Here is a 15,718-nt window from a genome sequence, read left to right on the forward strand (position 1 = left end):
GCCACCTGGTGGTCATTTCAGCAAATCCAATGATAATATAAGCATAAAAAACATTTGGGTGATTTTATTATTGAAAATTTAGGGCCAAATACAGGAAACACAAAGTTAAGAATAATTGCTAGGTGAAGCAGTCATGATGTAAGTCGTAGTTGCATAAACAAAATACAGTTATTATAAGTAATATTTCAAAATAATCGGTAGCAGTGATCTTTATCTATTCATTTTAGAAAGTAAAAAGAAATATTTGTCAAAACCATGTAAGAGTTTATCATAAATCAAGAGAGTTGCCATACTATTTTGTTGTTAAATGGGAAACTCTTTGAGCACATAATAGTTTGGTCACAATACTAAAGAAAACCCCAAGTCTACATCTACTCATTTTATGTATACTCGATATAATAATTTTTAGTTAAGGTTTTATAAATCAGCCTATTAGAAATGAATAAAAATCACTAACATTGAGTTTACCATAATATTTCTTCTTCATCTACACAGGCATTACAAAATTTATTTTAATAGACTATTATATGTGTTCAGACATATATAAACTCATAAGAATGTAAGTGGATAATGAATTTAAAAGTTGAACTTTAATTTTAAGATATGATTCATCTTACCTGAATTTAAGTAAAAATACATTGTTATGTTTAAATTACTCCCTTTAGTAAACCATCTTCTCTTACCATTACCTTTGACTGTTTACATATTAAAGTTTTGTAATTAGTATACAACTATAGTCTTAATTATTTCTGTATTACCACCTTTATTTAAAATAGCTAACTCTTGTTTTCTTCAGACACGGAGAAAACTTGAAAGAAGACAGGAGTCCAAGGACTGCCTAGATGATATTTTACAAGTACACACTTCAGATTACCTTATTGATGTTAAGATAACAAAACAAATATGTATTAAAAATCAGCCAAAACTTTGGACATTCTGCTAATATGTAAATCATTTGATAATGCATAAGAATAGGAAAAAAATTGAAATGTGTTTATGACTAAAGTTTTATATTTGTAGTTATGTTAAAATATATTGTTAAATATGTTAAAATTATTTCAATTATTTCATTTTTTCCCCTTTGAGAGGTAAAGCCTAATGCTTCTCCCCTTGAATATGGGCTAGACTTATGAGCACATTTCTAATGAACAGAGAAAGTGGATGTGATAGTGTGTGTCTTAGAAGACTAGATAATATCAGAGATGAACGTGATGGTGAAAAAAATAAAAGAAGAAAGCTAGGTAATACAAGGCACCATTGTTTCCTCCTCTTCCTCCTCCTCCACCTCTTTAACTCTCTCTCCCTCTCTCTCTCTGATCAACAGCTCTAGCAAAAGCCACCTGCTGTGTGGTGAGGACTTTCAGGCAGCTTTGTGGGGAGCTACATGTGGCAAGGAACTGACAGGCCTTCAGCCAAAGGCACATGACTGAGTCATCTTGGAAGTGAACCTTCCACCTATGAGATGACTCTAGTCCTGGCTGACATCTTGACTGCAACCTGCAAGCCTTTAGGAGGGCTCCAGAAACCAGCAGTAACCCAGGCAAGTGCCAAACCAAGAACAGCTGCATTCGAATGGATGAGAAAAGATGTTGTATTGTACATCTATGATATAGCCCTTTTCTCAAGTGGGCATAGTTTGGTTTGATCAGGAGAAAATGTTTAACTCTTGGCTTCTCCCTCAGGAATAGAAGTTAAGAAGGGAACCTAAGGCTAACATTCTGGCTTTTCAGGGGGCGACCTGAGGGACCGAACTGCGTGTTGTATGACGTGCAGTGCTGACCGAAAATCCCCCTACTTTTAAAAACTGGGGGCCATGGAGAACAAAGAAGAGTTCAGTATCTTGTCGCGGTACCAGAGAGCCTGCAGTAGTGCAGGCAGGCACCAGAAGGAGCAAGAGATTATGAGAATCTGAAAAAGTGGCAAACCTCTGGAACTAGAAAATGACATGCACAAGACCAGAGAAGATGTGTCCCCACAAAGGTTAGAGAGGCCCCCAGAATATCTAGCAAGGCCCATTGGTGCAATTCTGCCCCGTATGAAGCCGGGGAATGAATCTCCAGAAACTGACCCTAATGTCCATGGAGAATGTGAACAGGTGATGTAGTGATGTTCGTTTCTGACAATAGTAATCTGTGTCCTCTCTCTTTTTTTCTAAGTTAGCTCATTGGTTTTTTTGACCTTTTCAAATACCTAGCTTTGGTTTTCTCTCTTGATTTCCTGTTTTGAATTGTAATGAGTCTCTTCTAAATGTAATTATTTCTTTTCTTCTGCTTGCTTTAAATTTTATTTGCTCTTCTTTTCCCTTTTTGTGCTGTGGAAGTTTAGATTATTGGTGTTAAAACTTTCTTCTTTAATATATGCATTCATTGGTATACATTTCTCATGAGGTATTGCTTTTTCTACCTCCTACAATTTTTGAAAAATTGTGTTTTCATTTTCATTAAATTTTCTTTTGAGATTTCTTCTTTTACCCATGTGTTGTTAGAAGTGTGCTCCTTAATTCCCAAGTATTTGGGGATTTTCAGCTACCTTCCTTTTATCGATTTCTAGTTTAATTCTGTTGAGATTTTTGTTTTTGTTTTAGTGATATCATCCTAATATTTTGATTTTTGGTTTAGTGATATCATCCTAATATTTTGATTTATCCACAATACACGCATGAGTCTCAAAATATCAATACTACTACATATAATTACTATGAACAGTTTAGACATTTTCTCCAAATTGTTTTGTGTTTAAATAAAAGCACAAGGAATAGCCCCTCTGTGAGTACTTGTGACACCAAGTGGATATGAGTTTATTTTATTTTCAAGTTTTAGAGATTACTCTTTTAGATTTAATTTTGTCTTGTGATTATGTGGAATATTTACATAATGTCAAAATCAATCTGTAAAACAAGTATATTCAAAGTAGTCTAACTTGTAACCTCTATCTCTTGTACCGTATTTCTTTTTCTTATTTTAGTTTTTGTGGGTACATAGTAGGTGTATGTATTTATGGACTGCAGGAGATACGTTGATAGAAGCATACAATGCATTGTAATCACATCAGGCTAAATTCATCACCTCAAGCATTTATCATTTCTTGGTGTTATAAACATTCCAATTACACTCTTTCAGTTATTTTTAAATGTACTATAAATCATTGTTGACTATAGTTACCCTGTTGTGCTATAAAGCAGATCTTATTCTATGTAACTATATTTTTATACCCATTAACCATCCTCACTTCTCCCTGACCCCCAATCCCCTTCCCAGCCTCTGATAACCATCATTCTATGCTCTACCTCCACGAGTTCAAGTGTTTTAATTTTTAGCTCTCACAAATGAATGAGAGCATGATAAGTCTGTCTTTCTGTGCCTGGCTTATTTCATTTAACATAGTGTCCTTCAGTTTCATCTGTATTGTTGCAAATCACAGAATCTCATTCTTCTTATGGCTGAATAGTAGTTCATTAGTGTATGTGTACCACATTTCAAAAATCCATTTGTCTGTTGATGGGCACTTAGATTGCTTCTACATCTTAGCTATTGTGAATAATGCTGCAATAAACATAAATGTGCACATTTCTCTTTGATATACTGATTTCCTTTCTTTGGGGTATATACCTAGCAGTGTGATTGCTGGATCATATGGTAGTTCTAGTCTTAGGGTTTTTTTAGGCACCTCCACACTATTATCCATGGTGGTTGTACTCATCTACATTCCCACTAACAGTGTATGAGGATTCCATTTTCTCCACATCTTCACCCCACAGCACAGCCTCCACTGCCCAGCCTGAGCATTTTATCAAAGGCCTGGGAGCAGTTTGGACCCTTGGACAGTCATTGTTCAACCCCAAGGGGCCAAACACAAAACTGCAGGCTTTGTCTCAATGCCCCAGGAGTCAAGCACACTGTGTAGGGGTATTGGGCTGAGATCTGTGACCTGAGCTCAAGCACGGGAGAAGCCCCCACTCTCAGAACACTGAGAAGACTATGGTATGAGTTCCTGTGCTGGTGTGGCAGCTGGGTGCCCCTCCCTTTGCAACACTGGTCCAGAGGGGTTGTAGCCTGTTAGCCAGATGCAGCTTCTTCCCCAGGGAGCTCAGTGGCCCAGAACACAGGGAACAGCCCTGCATTCTGGGCACAGAAGGCTTGAAATGACCAGTGTCTCTTTTAGTTTCCACAGCCATGGAAATAGGTGATGTCTAAACTCCCTTGACTTTACATTCTATGTAATATATCAGAGAGAAGTGACCATGATATAAAGAAAGCAAAGATCTGCTCTGTATGGCATTCATTAAGATGGGGATGGGCCCGGCATGGTGGCTCACGCCTGTAATCCCAACACTTTGGGAGGCCAAGACGGGTAGATCACTTGAGGTCAAGAGTTTGAGACCAGTCTGGCCAACATGGTGAAACCCCGTCTCTACTAAAAATACAAAAAATTAGCCAAGTGTGGTGGCGCAAGCCAGTCATCCCAGCTATTCAGGAGGCTGAGGCACAAGAATTGCATGAACTTGGGAGGCAGAGCTTACAGTGAGCCGAGATCATGCCACCGTACTCCAGCCTGGGCGACAGAGTAAGACTCTGTCTTAAAAAAAAAAAAAAAAAAAAAAAAAAAAAAAAAAAAAAAAAATTGGGGTCTTGAACTAGTGGAAGTTTACAATCAACGGGAAAACACAAATTAGTAAAACTACCAGACTCATTTAAAGTGCTATCATCCCACAGTGGAAAAGCCGTTCACTTCTCCCTTTCAGTCAGGACAGGTACTCTTCTTTTGAACATCTGAGGTGTGCGCAGATAGATGTGTTTCAGTTTCTGTGGGTGGAGACCAGGCTTTCCGTGGACAGGAACAAAGCTAGGTCTGAGTCCTGAGGATAGTTTGCAGGCATCAAGAGTGTGGATGGCAGAATGTGGTCCCAGCATGGAAGAACAGCCAGGCCATCGCAGGGCTGCAGTGAGGGCCATCGGGGCCTTTTGGAGGCTAGAAAAATGGTCACAGGTGTTGAAAGCTACTGAGCCTTGAGTAAGTCTATGCTGGCTGTTCACAACTAAATCCAAAAAACAAACAAACAAAGAAAACATTCACACATCTGAAGAATGCCTGAATTAAAAACATAGTTTAAAAAATATTTTCCCTGTGGTCTCCTTGATAAGTATGAGAAGTATGGGAAAAAAGGAAGCTGGCTTGATGAACAATTTTGGACTCCAAAGAAGATGACAGGCAAAAGAATACATAAAATTAGATAAAATTAAATAAATAAATGCATGAACCCCATGTCTAAAGCGGACTGTTGGACACTGCCTGCCCAGGTGGATGGACGATCCCAGTGTGAAAACTAGTGCCTACCTTGTGTGGTGAGGTGGCTTCAGCACGATGCATGTGTGTTGTGCACATGAAAGCCTTAGAGATACAAAGAGCCCTGAGGCCACGGGCCAAACATCTGGCCTGAGGCCTGGACCTCTGCAAGCTTTCTGGCCGGGCTTTGGGTCCCCTCCTGTAACTGAAGTGAGAACAAAAGGCCGCTGGAGTTCTTCCCGGCAAGTTCTGTGTGACCGTATTCCCCTGGCAAAGAGCAGGTCAGCAATTTCAAACAGACCAAGCCAAAGGGCTAACATTCCTCGGTGGGAAAGCTGTCCACCTATCCTGAACCTGTAAGTCAGGAGACAGGGTTTTCTACTGGACACCAATGGTGGGGCAGACAGTGGAGAGGCAGCAAGGCTTGGTCTGAGTCCTCGGGGTATGTTGGGGACATTGCAAGTGTGGGAGACAGAACCTGATACTGGGAAGGTAGGACAGCCAGGCCAGGGAGATCTGCACTGAGAGTTACTGGGGCCTTTAGGGTCAGAAAAATGGGCCCAGATGCTTATGTCTACCCAGTCTTGAGTAAGCCTGTTCTGGCTATTTGTAGCCAAATCTACAGAAACCTACAGACAGACCTGAAGACCACCCAGATAGAATATACCTGGGGAGCTAGGTTCCTGGGGCCTCTTTTTAAAATATAATCTTTTATCTTTTATTTTCCTTTCAGTGGTACATGTGCAGGTTGGTTCTACAGATAAATTCTGTGTTGAGGGATTTGATGTACAGATTATTTTGTCGCCTAGGTAATAAGCATAGAATTTGATAGGTAGATTTTCAATCCCTATCCTCATGTCAGCCTCCAGCCTCAAGTAGGCCCTGGTGTCTGTTGTTCCTTTCTTTTTGTCCATGTGTACTAAGTGTTTAGCCCCCACTTAGAGGTAAGAACATGCAATGTTTGGTTTTCTTCTCCTGTGTTAGTTCACTGAGAATAATGGTCTCCATCTTCATCCATGTTGCTGTGAAGAGCATTAGCTCATTCTTTGTAATGGCTGGAAGGATTTCGTGGTGTATGTGTACCACATTTTCTTTATCTACTCTGCCACTGATGGGCATTTAGATTGATTTTCTGTCTTTGCTATTGTGAATAGTGCTGCAAGGAATATACACATACAGGTGTCTTTATGGTAGAACAATTTATTTTCTTTTGGGTATATACCTAGTAATGAGATTGCTGGGCCAAATGGTAGTTCTAAGTTCTTTGAGAAATCACCAAACTGCTTTTCACTGTGGCTGAACTAACTTACATTCTCACAAGTAGTATATAAGCATTCCCTTTTTTTCTGTAGCCTCACCAGAACCTGTTACATTTTTTACTTTTCAATGATAGCCATTCTGACACATGTGAGATGGTATCTCACAGTGGTTTTGATATGCATTTCCCTGATAATTAGTGATGTTGAATATTTTTTTCATCCATTTGTTAGCCATTTGTGCATGTTCTTTTGACAAATGTCTCTTTGGATCCTTGATTTAATCTTTAATTAGATTATTTGTTTTGTATTATTGTTTGAGATTCTTGTATATTCTGGATATTAGTCCCTTGTTGGATGACTCATTCAAAAACACTTATACCTATTCTTCAGATTGCCTCTTCACTCTGTTGGTTGCTTCCTTTGTTTGCAGGTTTTTATTTCACTGTAGTCTCAATGGTCTATTTGGGGGGTTTTGCCTATGCTTTTGAAGTCTTAGCCATAAAACCATTGCCTAGACCAATGTTGTGAAGCATTTATCCTGAGTTTTCTTCTAGTAATTTTATAATGTTGAATGCACCCATTTGGAGTGCATTTTGTATATGGTGAGAGGTAAGGACCCAGTTTCATTATTCTGCCTATGGATATCCAGTTTTCCCAGCACCATTTATTGAAAATGGTGTTCTTTCCTCAGTATATCTTCTTGGTGCCTTTGTTGAAAATCAGTTGGCTGTAAATATGTGGATTTATTTCTTAGTTTTCAGTTCTGTTTCACTGATGTATCTGTTTTCATATCAACACTATGCTATTTTGAGTATAGGCCTCTTAACATATTTCAAAGTCAGGTAATGTGATTTCTTCAGCTTCTTTCTTTTTGCTCAGGAGCGGTTTGGCTATTCAGAATCATTTTTAGGTTGCATGCAAATTTTCAGATGTTTTTTTCCATTACTGAGAAAAACAACATTATTCTGATAAGGATTGCATTGAATCTGTAGATTGCTTTGGGTTGTATGGTTATTTTAACAATATGATTTCTTCCAATTCATGGCCATGGGATGTCTGTCCATTTGTTTGTATCTTTTCCAATTTCTTTTATTAGTATTGTTTAGTGGTCCCCGTAGAGGTCTTTCTCCTCCTTGGTTAAATTTATTACTAGCTATTTGATCTATTTGTTGGTATTTTAAGTGGGAGTGCTTTCTTGGTAGTTGTTTGGCTAGTTCATTATTGGCGTATGGAAACACTATTGATTTTTGTATGCTGATTTAGTATTCTGAAACTTTGCTAATTTGTATATCTGTTCTAAATCTTTTTTGGAAGCATCCTTAGGTTTATTTTTTCTGTAAGATGAGGTCATCTACGAAGAGGGACCATTTGACTTCCTTTTTTTCCAATGTGGATGCGCTTTATTTCTTTCTCTCGCCCACTTGCTCTGGCTAGGACTTCTAGTACTGTGTTGAATACGAATGGTGAAAGTGGGTATCCTTGTCTTGTTCCAATTCTTAGAAGAAAGGCTTTCAGCTTTTCTCTATTCAGTATGATGTAAGCTGTGGCTTTGTCATACAAGACCTTTATTATGTTGAGGAATGTTCCCTTGTATGCCTGATTTGTGAGAGTTTTTCTCATGAGAGTATGTTGCATCTCATCACATGCCTTTCTGCATTTGTTGAGATACTTCTATGTGTTTTCCTTTTTATTCTGTTAATGAGATTTAGCAGATGTATTGATTTGAATATATTGAGCCATCCTTACATCCCAGGAAGAAGTCCCAACTTATCATGGTATATTAATTTTTTTGCGTTATTGGATTCGGTTTGCTAGTATTTTGTGGAGGGTTTTTACATCTATGTTCACGAGGGATATTGGCCTGTAGTTTTCTTTCTTTTTTTTTATTTTTTTATTTTTTATGTGTTCTTGTCTAGTCTTAGCGTCAGGGTAAAGCCGACCTTACAGAATAAACTAGGAAGATTTTGGAATACTTTGAGAAGAATTGGTATTAGTTTTCAATGTAAGTAATTAGTAGAATTTGGCAGTAAAGACATCTGGTTTGGGACTTTTTTTTTTTTTTTTTTTTTTTTTGAGACGGAGTCTTGCTCTGTCACCCAGGCTGGAGTGCAGTGGCCGGATCTCAGCTCACTGCAAGCTCCGCCTTCCGGGTTTACGCCGTTCTCCTGCCTCAGCCTCCCGAGTAGCTGGGACTACAGGCGCCTGCCACCTCGCCCGGCTAGTTTTTTTTGTATTTTTTAGTAGAGACGGGGTTTCACCGTGTTAGCCGGGATCGTCTCTCGATCTCCTGGCCTCGTGATCCGCCCGTCTCGGCCTTCCAAAGTGCTGGGATTACAGGCTTGAGCCACCGCGCCCGGCCTGGTTTGGGACTTTTTTATGAACTTATTACTGGTTCAAGCTTGTTACCTGTTATTACTCTGTCCAGGTCTTCTAGATTTTCCTTGTCAAATCCTGTAAGTTACATGTGCCCAGGAATTTATCAGTTTCCTCCAGGTTTTCCAATTTGTTGTCATATAGTTTTTCATAAATGTCTCTAATAATCATTTCTATTTCTATGGTACCAGTTGCAAAATCTCCTGTTTTGTTTCTGGTTTTATTTACCTGGGTCTCTTCTCTGTTTTTCTTGTTTAGTGTAAGTAGCAGTTTACTAGTTTTCTTTATCTTTTGAAAAACCATTCATTTGGTTGATCCTTTGTATTTTTTGTTTGCCTCTATTTCATTCTGTTCTGCTCTTATCTTTACTATGTCTTTCCTTCTACAAATTTTGAATTCGCTTTGTTCTTGCTTTTCTTTTTTTTTTTCTTTTTATTCTTTTTTTTTTTTTTTTTTTTTTGAGACAGAGTTTCGCTCTTGTTGCCCAGGCTGGAGTACAATGGCACAATCTCAGCTCACTGCAACCTCTGCCTCCCGTGTTCAAGTGATTCTCCTGCCTCAGCTTCCCAAGTAGCTGGGATTACAGGCATGGACCACCAGGCCCAGCTAATTTTGTAGTTTTAGTAGAGACAGGGTTTCTCCATGTTGGTCAAGCTGGTCTCGTACTCCCAACCTCAGGTGATCCGCCCGCCTCGGCATCCCAAAGTGCTGGGATTACAGGCATGAGGCTTTTCTAGTTTCTTTAGGTGAATCATTAGGTTGTTTATTTGGAGTCTTTTTAGCTTTTTGATATAGGTGTTTGTTGATATAAATTTTCCTCTTAACACTGCTCTTGCTGTATCCCATAGGTTTTGGTATTTTGTGTTTCATTTTTATTTGCTTGCATTGAAGACATTTTTTGATTTTCTTCTTAATTTCTTCATTGAACGAGTATTGATTCATGAAAATGTTTAATTTCCATGTAACTGTACAGTTTCTAAAGTTGCTCTTGTTGTTGATATCTATAATTCTCTTGTGGTCTGAGAAGCTACTCTATATGATTTTGAGGTTTTAAAATTTGTAGAGCCCTTTACTATGGCCTAACATACGGTCCGTCACAGAGACGGGGTTTTACCATATTGGCCAGGCTGGTCTCGAACTCCTGACCTCAGGTGATCCACCTGCCTAGGCCTCCCAAGGTGCTGGGATTAAAGGTGTGAGCCACTGTGCCCGGCCCACTTGTTTATTACATAAATAAAACGTGGAGTGCCTTGTGATAGCCACTGTTCTAGGTGCTGGCAGTGTAGTCAAGCAGGTAGTTGGATTTATACCTAGGATTTAGAGCAACTGTCCTGGCTGGATTTATTAACATGATATTTTAAAGTCAAAGGACCAAACCTTGAACCCTAGAGTTCTCTAGTGCGTAGAGATTGGGAAGATCAGAAGAACTCAATTAACAACTGAGAAGGGAGCATTCATTCATTGGAATAGGGGCAAGAACCATCACACGGTGTCCTGGAAGCAAGGGAGGAGAGTATTTCAGGGAGGAAGCATTAGCATTAGCATTGATTGTAATTCATATATATCCTTTTTTCTTTTTTCTTTTTTTTTTTGAGATGGAGTTTCAGTCTTGTTGCCCAGGCTGGAGTGCAGTGGCGTGATCTCGGCTCACCACAACCTCCACCTCCCGGGTTCAAGTGATTCTCCTGCCTCAGCCTCCCAAATAGCTGGGACTATAGGCACACGCCACCATGCCCAGCTAATGTTTGTATTTTTAGTAGAGACAGGGTTTCACTGTGTTGGCCAGGTTGGTCTTGAACTCCTGACCTTGTGATCCACCTGCCTTGGCTTCCCAAAGTCAGGCGTGAGCCACCACACCTGGCCTAATTAATATCTATTCTTATTTCCTTCACAATGCTATTTCTGTTTTCTTTCTTTCTTTTTCTTTTTTTTTTTTTGAGACGGGATCTGGCTCTGTTGCCCAGACTACAGTGCAATGGCCTGATGATGGCTCACTGCAGCTTCTACCTCCTGGTTTCAAGGGATCCTTCCACCTCAGCACCCCTCAAGTAGCTGGGACTACAGATGTGGGCCACCATGTCTCTCTAATTTTTAAATATTTTTATAAAGACAGAGTTTCATATGTTGCTCAGGGTGGTCTCAAACTCTTGGGCTCAAGTGATCTGCCCGCATTGGCCTCTCAAAGTGTTGGGTTTACAGGTGTGAGGCACTGCACCCGGCCACAGTGCCATTTTTTAAAGGGTTCCTGTGGTCGGGCGCGGTGACTCATGCCTGTAATCCCAGCACTTTGGGACGCCAAGGTGGGCAGATCACGAGGTCAGGAGATCGAGACCTTCCTGGCTAACACGGTGAAACCCCATCTCTACTAAAAAGATGAAAAAAAATTAGCTGAGCATGGTGGCGGGAGCCTGTAGTCCCAGCTGTAATTATGCCACTGTATTCCAGCCTGGGTGATAGAATGATACCTTGTCTCAAAAAAAAAAAAAAAAGCTGTTTACCTTTTCTGTACCTTTTTTACTTTCTACGTGAATATATATGTAAATATCTGCCTTATATTTTTAATGGCCATATGATATTCTTTTATATGGGTATAATTAGTTTAGTTCATCCTCTTTTGATGACAATTTCTCTTTTCAGTTTGTTTTTAAAAGCAGTGCTGCAAAGAATATATATGCATGTATCAGAAAATTTTTGTAAAAATTTTTTTTTTTTCTTGAGATGGAGTTTCACTCCTGTTGCCCAGGCTGGAGTACAACGGCGATATCTCGGCTCACTGCAACCTTCCACCTCCTGGGTTCAAGCGATTCTTCTGCCTCAGTCTCCTGAGTAGCTGGGATTACAGGCATGCATCACCACGCCTGGCTAATTTTGTATTTTTAGTAGAGACGGGGTTTCTCCATGTTGGTCAGGCTGGTCTTGAACTCCTGACCTCAGGTGATCCACCCGCCTCAGCTTCCCAAAGTGTTGGGATTACAGGCGTGAGCCACCACACCCAGCTGTAAATGTTGATTCTTATTGAACACACAGGTACCTTATAATAATAATTGTTTCATTTATACTTTACTGATATTTAGTCCTTTCTAGATTAAAATCCCATTACACTTAAAAAAAAAGGTTTTTTTTTTGTTTGTTTTTGTTTTTTTGAGGTGGAGTCTCACTCTGTTGCCCAGGCTGGTGTTCAGTGGCACAATCTCAGCTCAGTGGTACAACCTCCGCCTCCCGGCTTAAAGTGATTCTTCTCCCTCAGGCATGAGCCACCATACCCGGCTAATTTTTGTATTTTTAGTAGGGAAAGGGCTTCATCACGTTGGTCAGGCTGGTCTTGAACTCCTGGCCTCAAGTGATCTGCCTGTCTCAGCCTCCCAAAGTGCCAGGATTACAGGAATGAGCCACTATGCCTGGCTCCATGACTTTTATTTTTTTTAACTTTTATTTATTTATTTAGAGACGGAGTCTCACTCTGTTGCCCAGGCTGGAGTGCAATGGTGCAATCTCTGCTTACTGCAACCTCTGCCTCTGCATTTCAAGCAATTCTCCTGCCTCAGCCTCCTGAGTGGCTGGGATTACAAGTGCACGCCACCACGCTTGGCTAATTTTTTGTTTTTTTTGTTTTTTTTGTTTTTGAGGAAAAAAGATTAATTCAGTGTCATAAATCCAGACATATCAGAGGCAAAATAAAAACTGAAAGAAAAAGAAAGAAGAGACTAGTATTTTCAGAAAATAGAATTGTTAGATCAAAAGTTATACATTCAGTTTTCATAACTTATGCAATATTAAATTGAGAAAACACTTTCTCACAGTCTAGCAAATCAAAATTTTAATTTGTTTATATTCCTTTTTTCTGTATCTGATACATTGAAATTATAGCATATGTTTTCATGTAATTTTATCATTAAATTTGTTAGGACAGCATTTTAATTAATTAATTAATTAATTAATTTGAGACAATCTTGCTCTGTCACCCAGGCTGGATTGCGTTGGCACAATCTCTGCTCACTGCAACCTCTGCCTCCCCGGTTCAAGCGATTCTTCTGCCTCAGCCTCTTTGACTAGCTGGGACTACAGGCGTGTGCCACCACGCCCGACTTATTTTTGTAGTTTTAGTAGAGACAGTGTTTTGCCATGTTGGCCAGGCTGGTCTCAAGTGATCCACCCGCCTCGGCCTCCCAAAGTGCATAGCGGGCGAAATTTGGTAGGTAGACATGGCACATATGGGATTTTTTGTTTGATGAGAAGAAGAATTGGGACAAATGCTGGCTTTTTAAGATTATTATTACATGTTTGAAAGAGTACAGACGGATAATCTGGTAGAGAAAAGATTCGTGTATACAGATGGATATAGGGATTTAGGAAAAGTTAGTAATTGGCAAGAATATATATATATATATATATATATATATATATATATATATATATATATATTTTTTTTTTTTTTTTTTTTGAGACGGAGTCTTGCTCTGTTGCCCAGACTGGAGTGCAATGGTGCGATAACGTCTCACTGCAAACTCCGCCTCCTGGGTTCGGAGGCCGAGGCAGCCTCCCACTTTGGTAAGCCACTGTGCCCAGCCAGGAAAGCATTTCAAAGTGTTATTTGGTTTAGTAAGTAATAAGTAATACTGTAGATGATGCCTTCATGTCTGTGGATGGCTTTGTTTTATTTTATTAAGAAAAATTCCCGAGTGTAATTTCCCGGATCAAAAGATAAAGACATCTCCAGTTACGTACTTTTTACAGTTTTTTCCCCTAGAAAGATATGATCATGCCAGTGTACAGATGTATAAGCTTTAGTGAAATTTCAGGAACTTTGGGTATTAGGAACTTTAAATAATATGTAATTTAGTAAGCATAAAATGGTAGTTTTAAGTTTATAGTTCTTTTAAGTATTAGGTAATTGTGCTTATTTGAGAATTTGTTGGAACCTTTGAGCTAATCATACCAATGTTACGGGTAAGGTAATAAGATCTGAGGTTAAAAGCAGCTTTGTTAAATTGCATAGCCTGTCAGTCCTGGCTGCTGGGGAGGCTGAGATGGGAAGATCGCTTGAGCCCAGGAGTTTGAGGCTGTAGTGAGCGCCCATCATGCCACTGCACTCCAGCCTGGGTGCCAGAGTGAGACCCTGTCTTTGAGAGGAAAACAAAACGATATTTACGGTTTTTTTTTTTTTTTGAGACGGAGTTTCACTCCTGTTGCCCAGGCTGGAGTGCAATGGCTGATCTCGGCTCACCACAACTTCCGCCTCCTGGCTTCAAGCAATTCTTCCATCTAAACCTCCTGAGTAGCTCTGATTACAGGCGTGCGCCACCACGTGCAGCTAATTTTTGTGTTTTTAGTAGAGACGGGGTTTCTCCATGTTGGTCAGGCTGGCCTGGAACCTCCGACCTCAGGTGATCCGCCTGCCTCAGCCTTCCAAAGTGCTGGGATTACAAGCATGAGCCACTGCACCCAGTCAGGTATTTAAGTAATTCTTTTTTTTATTTTTTGAGACGGAGTCTTGCTCTGTAGCGCGGGCTGGAGTGCAGTGGCCGGATCTCAGCTCACTGCAAGCTCCGCCTCCCGGGTTTATGCCATTCTCCTGCCTCAGCCTCCCCAGTAGCTGGGACTACAGGCGCCCGCCACCTCACCGCGCCTGCCACCTCACCCGGCTAGTTTTTTGTTTTTTGTATTTTTAGTAGAGACGGGGTTTCACCGTGTTAGCCAGGATGGTCTCGATCTCCTGACCTCGTGATCCGCCCGTCTCGGCCTCCCAAAGTGCTGGGATTACAGGCTTGAGCCACCGCGCCCGGCCGTATTTAAGTAATTCTAATGAGCATTTAAGGTTAAGAAATTACGTTATAAAAGTTCAAAATAACTGCAGTCATGTTTAACATTTTTAAGATCGTTGAGTGTTTTCTCTACGAGCCTATTATGAGAACTACCTGGTCCCTGTCTCATATACCAAAACAGACTTTTCTTAGCAACATCCCCAAATGCATATTTTTAAGTTTTCTAGTTGAGTCTGATCAACTAGGTTTGGCATAATTTTTAGAAAGAGCGTTGGAATAAGGAGAGGTTTGGCCTGGCATCCCAGTTGAATCATGTAATAGCTGGGGCAAATTTATAATCTATCTGAATCCTTTTTTTTTGCATAATTTATAAATGTCTGTTTTTAATCTGTAAAATGGGGAGAATAATATGTACCTTGGTATGGTTATGATGCCTGTCTTGCTATTATTATGAAGTTTGGGTTATTGGTACCTTAGATTAACTTTAGCTATAGTATTATATAAGTCAACTGTTGAGTATAGTGATTTGTTAAGAAACATTCAATTAAGGTACTTTGTTCACTTTAAACATTTCAGATATAAAGAGAAAAGGAAAATAAAAGCAACCAGTAATTGTGCCATCCAGAGTATTTTAACATGTTATTATTTTAAAATATATGCATGTATACATACATAATTTTGTACAAAATCACAGACAAAGATTTTTAGCTTTGGAGATTTTTAACATGGAAAGTTTATACACTACTTCTCAGATGTGCAATACAAATGTAGTTTTCATTATCTTACTCTGGAACCCCCCCATTCTTGATATGGCAGGGATTGGTGATGGTGGAAATGTTTTTTTGGTGTTGAAAAGTCTTGTTTATATCAGCATTTATCTTTGCTTTCTTCTTTGAAGAATTCTCTCCTCACTTCTCCATAAGACATTGGCTTAGTGAGGGAGGAATTTCATGCTAATTGTGTTGCGAGGGAGATTCCTTGGGTTTTATGTCATGACTCCTGTTTGGTCTGGTTCTTAAGTACTCTCTGCTGGTGTCTCTG

General features: G+C 39.7%; 1 long non-coding RNA gene across 1 annotated transcript in view; it reads left to right on the top strand.

Annotated features, from left to right (window-relative positions):
• Positions 1 to 1,464: 1,464 nt before the first annotated feature.
• Positions 1,465 to 15,718, top strand: part of LOC107131006 (uncharacterized) — a 30,466-nt gene continuing 16,212 nt past the window's right edge. The window contains exon 1 of the long non-coding RNA XR_001493930.3: positions 1,465 to 2,095. This is a non-coding gene — a long non-coding RNA (uncharacterized lncRNA). The remainder of the gene's footprint in view (positions 2,096 to 15,718) is intronic.

The sequence above is a fragment of the Macaca fascicularis genome, chromosome 10 (assembly GCF_037993035.2).
Source record: "Macaca fascicularis isolate 582-1 chromosome 10, T2T-MFA8v1.1".
Classification (NCBI taxonomy): domain Eukaryota; kingdom Metazoa; phylum Chordata; class Mammalia; order Primates; family Cercopithecidae; genus Macaca; species Macaca fascicularis.